We start from the raw sequence: 5,903 nt of genomic DNA, 5'->3' as shown, positions 1-5,903 counted from the left end.
TCCCATGAATTGCACCCTATGCCTTACAGAAGCATACAAACGCAACAAGAAGACAACCAGTCATCTTTTCATTATGAACACTACTACCCTTGGACACAACATTGCCCGTGTCCAGGGCGACGGACACTGAAATAGGTTTGGGGGAGTGTTCCGGGATTTGCGGAACCAAGTGAAGATTGAAGATGTCAGCGAAAACGGTGTTCCGAAATGGCGGAATGGGGCGCAGATTGAAGACGCGAGGCGCTTTTATTGAAGATGCTGCGGGAGCCCGGGAACATAATTTTTACACTTAGATCATTTAATTTCACCCTTTTTTATGTAAATGAGAGCATGTAATGTAAAAAGGGGCTTAGTGCTTCGAGTTTGTAAGTGAGATTTGAACCCACAACCTGTTTGGGAAGCCTAAGGTTCACTTAAGTGACTTTTTGTAAAATAGAGTAAAATTATTATTGAAGATAAGTGGAAAACGTGCAGAAGCTTTTACCTCTTTGTGAAGGCAACTTCCCGCGCTCACTACGCGCCCACTGTAATCGACATTGCTATTCCGTTGATTGCAATACAATCTACAGGTGTTTCTCTTTGCGTAGCTATCAATTTTCTTTGATTTAAGCTCTCTTTGTTTTCGAGATTAGCAAGCTTAATATTGTCATTGTGAGCTTAATTTGATGTTTTTGAGTTATGTGATGATGAAAGAGTAGTCTCTAGGTAATTGCTAAGTCATTTGCATGCTTAATTAGTAATTTCCCACAACTTTGTTAATTAAGTCTCATGTTTTAGCATTGCCGTAGTGTCCCTGTGAGTCTTGTGAAGCATTCTATGAGTGTGTATCTCGGATTTGGATGTGTATGCGTAGATGCCTAATCTTGCTTAGCTTTATGTTAAGCGTGATTAGTGATTAGTGATGTGTGTGTGTGACCTTATCACATAGAGCTTTGTGCATTGCATGTTTTAGCATTAGACTCCATAGAGATTGACAACCTCTATGCGCCTCCATGCCCTAATCGGGTTCCTTCCCTAGCATTGAACAAGAGTGTGTTAGTGCTTGAATAGCTATGCTATTAGACGTCCGTCTCGCGGCGATCCGCTAACAACCCCCAGTAATATTCCCGGTAATACCCCCGGTAATACCCTCGATAAAACCCCCGATATTAGGCTCGAAAAATTTGGGATTTAAAAAAAAAACACTTTCAAAATTAAACATCATCCATATCACAATAGTTATCATCTTCTAGAAGATCTTGGTGAGCTTTAATATCAATAAAAATATCAAGTTCACCCATTTGCATGTCTACGCGGTGATGATATCAGCATCATCATTAAGCATACTAGGATCTGCATTTGTGTCTATTTGATCATAATTAATGTCATTAATATTATTCTCTAGATCTTGGAGTACTGTCTCTATCTCATTGTCTTCATCTGCATCATCTGCATCTTCATCTAGTTGATGTTCATCTTCCACCTCTACTGATCCATTATAAGAAATATCATTGGCGGACCCGACAATTATATCTACGTGCTCGATGTTATTGTGATCTACTGAACAATGATCGATATCACTGGTATTTGCTTCCTCTTGCTCTTGAATAAGCTCGTGCTCCTCATATATTTGCTTGCTACGTGGAGCTACTTGAATGACATACCACCATGTTGGATTTGTTGGAACTGGTTGAAAAACGACCTGTGAAAATTAACACATGCTTGGAGTAATTAATAATTAGTACATATATTTAGTTAATTAGGATTTAAAACCATAAATATATTATATACAAATCTAATTAAAAGTTGGAGTACTAAACGTGCTCGCATGTCTCTGCAAGTACAAAGGTGTCACTTCTATTTGTCCATAGTTTTGTTGAGTCAATGGCAACAAAGCCTGAGCCATCTCTTCGAATTGTTGGGTTTTGCCCTGTTGTGGTCGCCTTGAACCATTGCACATCAAGTAGAAACATATGGAAGCTTCTGTAGTCCACTTGAAAAACATTTTGTATCCTTCCACAATACTCTATCTTTGAAAGTTGCACCTCATCATTTTGCCTTGTAACTATCTCTTGATCAAATGATGCCATGACCCTCGAGTCAAATGTTTGTCTTTTGTGATTTATCCGATGCACTCAAAAATGTCGTTTGTGTGACCACAAAGCACCAAAAGATTCATATTTTCTACTACATCCTCTTGCAAACTCTTTCTCAATTTCTGTCACTGTCTCCCTGTTTAAAACTGCTTCTTGTAGTTTGTTATGCAACCAAGCAAGCCTCATAAATTTTGGTAGTTCTCTTAAACTTGGAGGATATTGGACGTTTGACATGTTTCTTTGGGCTCTTTTATACTCTTGTCTTTCATTGGAAATTCTATTCCTTTCTATCTCATATTCTTTCATCCACTTCTCCATGGCTGGATGATTTAGAATGCAAAACCTATTCACCTTTTCTTCTAGAATAAGATCCATTTTACGGTCAAGTCCCCTCCCTTGTAGCACCTCACCAATCATTCTGTCATCTTCTTTGTTGTGTCATAGTACAGGCATAGATGGTTCTCTTTGTCCAAGGAATTCAGAGAGGTATACTAGGGACTCTTGAACCAACCAACCCTCTGCCATACTACCCTCTGGTCTTGCTCATTGACGCACAAATCCCTTCAAAGTTTTCATGAACCTTTCAAGGAAGAACATCCATCTACTATGGACAATTCCTGCAATTGCAACTTCATCCACTATATGAACCATGAGATGAACTTGTATTGTGAGGATACTTGTTGGGAAGTGCTTTTCAAGCATACAAACTGCTTCTGCTGCATTAATCCTATTCTCATCAATGCTACTTAGTGTGATCTCCTTTTGAGAAATCCACCTTACCAAACGGGATATTTTGTAAATTACTTCGCGAACCTCTGGTGTTGCCCAATTTCTTATTGAAGTTAGGAGAATATATTGCAAGAACTTGTGCCAGTCATGTGTCTTCAACCCACATAGTTTGTTATCCTTTGTGAATGCCCCCTTTAAGCAATGCATGTGTCCTGTTGGTGTACAAAATTTGGCTATGACCTTCTTCACCCTCTTCTCCTTTTCTCTCGTCAACACCCAAGGTGCAGTTTGGAGTGTGACCGATTTATCTACCCCTATTAGAGGCCAATATGGTTGCATATGCAAGATCCGTGCATCTTTTAGATCACTCCGAGCTTTATTGTCGTCTCGAGCTCCAGCTAAGCATTCCCATAGTATTTGCCCAACATTTTTGAAGATATGCATTGGATCTAGCAGGTTATTCACAAGAAGTCTCCTCCAATATGGCAACCTGTGGAAGATTGATAGTCGTTTCATTCCAAAAGAACTGGGACTTTCCCCTCCATTCTCTATCCATGAGTTATATTGAGAGGAGGTTGTCCATGGTGTAGGTGGTTTTGCAAGACTACCCTCTCGCATGGGATGATTTGCAGGAAGAAATCTTGTATGATTCTCTTTTCTTAAGTGAGTTAGAGTATCGAGCATTGAGTGCTGGACCATATATAGGACAAGCATGATAGCCACTTGTTGCAAGGCCACTGGCCATATCAAAATGCCACGCAAGTTAACTGATCGTTACCCACTACGTCTTGACACGTCTATGACAGAAATACCATCCCAAAGGACTTTTAGCTCATCCACTAGCGGAGCCAAGTATATGTCCATGTTTCTAACCTTGCACTTCCCTGGCACAAGCAATGCAAGTAAAAGATGACCCTTTTTAATTGTTAGCCAAGGTGGAATATTATAGTTGACGCACACCACTGGCCATGTGCTCCAAGTAGTGGACCGTAAACCAAAAGGATTCACTCCTTCCATGGCAAGACCTAATCTAAGGTGGCGAGGTTCCTTCTTGAACTCTGGCCATTGTTGCTCAATATGCTGCCAAGTTGCACAATCAGCTGGAATGCGCATCACATTGTCAGTGGACCTATTTGTAGAGTGCCATGTCATTATCTTTGCTATATCTGGACACTCGAACATATGCTTGATTCTAGGTAGTGTAGGAAAGTGTCGAAGCACCTTTGTAGGTATTATGGTGCCTGTAAGACCTTGACGATATCTGCTAGCTTGACACTTTGGACATGATTCCATGTTGGCGTATTCCCCTCGAAATAGAATGCAATCGTTAGGACATGCGTGGATGCTATTGTAATCCATTCCTATATCTGCTAAGATCTTCTTTGCCTCTTCCCTGCATGCCGGCATTGCATTTACAATGGTTGGATAGTTGACTTCATAAGTGAGAAGAGGGCACTAACACTCGCATTACTCCATCCATATATGGATTGCAAATTAAGCATTGACAAACAAGTTCGAAGGACTGTGGCACGAGAGCCTTCGAATAATGGAGTAGAGGCTAGAGATCCCAATCGTTGAATGCCCTCATCATCTTGTCGAACATCAATGGGATTTGGATTGGACTCATCATGCGGACTGGACTCTTCATTCATGTAGAAAGCCTCAATCATCTCCTCCATATCCTCATCATGTAAGGGACCATCCATGTTAGAGTCTCCATGTGTGGTTAAGGGCACACGCGTTACATCCTCCACGATATTATGTTGGTACATTTGCGAACGTGGTGGATATGATGGTAGTACCTGTGAGAAATCTACTGGTTCTTTGGAGGCGTATTGGCATATTTGATTCTCGATAACACTATCGTCCCGTTGCCCCCAATCTTCTACATACTCATTAGCTATTTGTCGTTAATGGATGACTGTTCGCTTGCATCGATTACATGGACACAAGATCCGGTCAGACATGTTAGCAGACTTGCTTATCGGATAATCCTGCCTATGACCCACTGATCACACCTGTACACAATAAAGATAAAATTAATACTTTAAATGGTTTCAAAGACACGCTCATATGTATGCTCCCCCTCTCTCTCCTTACACACTCATATGTATGCTCCCCCTCTCTCTCCTTACACGATCATTAGGGAGCTTTTTGTCTTAGTCCAGGACCCGCCACGTGGAGGCGGCTCCCAATTGGGTCCCGCGGGACGAGATGGCACATACGCGGGATGGCGGGACGGCACATACGCGGGACGACGGGATGAGGGGATGGTAACGTGCGACGTCGGAGTGCGGGGCGAGATAGCACATAAGCGGGACGGCGGATGGCACATACGCGGGACGACGGGACGGTAACGCACGACGTCAGAGTGCGAGACGAGACAACATATAAGCGGGACGGCGGGACGGCACATACGCGGGACAGCGGAGTACGCAGGGGACCAAGGCTACGCGGGCATGAGGGGCACCTAGTACCCTTAAAGTAGCGGAGTACGCAGGGGACCAGGGCTACGCGGGCATGAGGGGCACCTAGTACCAATGCCGCGCGTCAAAAAACTGCCCCGGTATCACCCTCGGTAAAACCCCCAAAAATTTTAAATTTCAAAATTTCTGGGGGTCTTACCGGGGGCCTGGGGAAATTGAGTAAAGCCCAATTTCTTTTGCGCGAGCTTATTCTTCTCTCTTGGCCGCCTAGATCTGCAGGTATGTTTCACCCAACACACATACACACACCCACACACATGCACATACACGTTTTCATCTCTCTCCTCCTTCTAATGCACGTGTTTGTTTTGGTTTTGTAGGTGTGTGTGCATATACGATCTCAACGTCGCGACCTCCGACAGCGACATATCACTCATACGCCACTCTAATCAAAGAGGTAAGTGCCCGATCTCAACCCCTATTCTTTCAATTTCACACAAACACACACTATGCACACAATGTATACAAACACACACACACACACAATGCACGCGCACGCGCGCGCGCACACACACACACAATGCATTCATATGCACAATGTATACACACACACACACAATGCATACGCATACACATACACACACACAATGCGCACACACACACACACAATGCG

At 42.9% G+C, this 5,903-nt stretch overlaps 1 pseudogene; it reads right to left on the bottom strand.

Moving 5' to 3' along the window:
* Positions 1 to 2,618: 2,618 nt before the first annotated feature.
* LOC147622526 (uncharacterized) lies at positions 2,619 to 4,211 on the bottom strand (annotated as a pseudogene).
* Positions 4,212 to 5,903: the final 1,692 nt, after the last annotated feature.

This window comes from Cibotium barometz, chromosome 28 (assembly GCF_041138505.1).
Source record: "Cibotium barometz isolate CiBa-2024 chromosome 28, ASM4113850v1, whole genome shotgun sequence".
Classification (NCBI taxonomy): Eukaryota; Viridiplantae; Streptophyta; class Polypodiopsida; order Cyatheales; family Cibotiaceae; genus Cibotium; species Cibotium barometz.
This window is presented reverse-complemented; position numbering and strand designations above follow the sequence as displayed.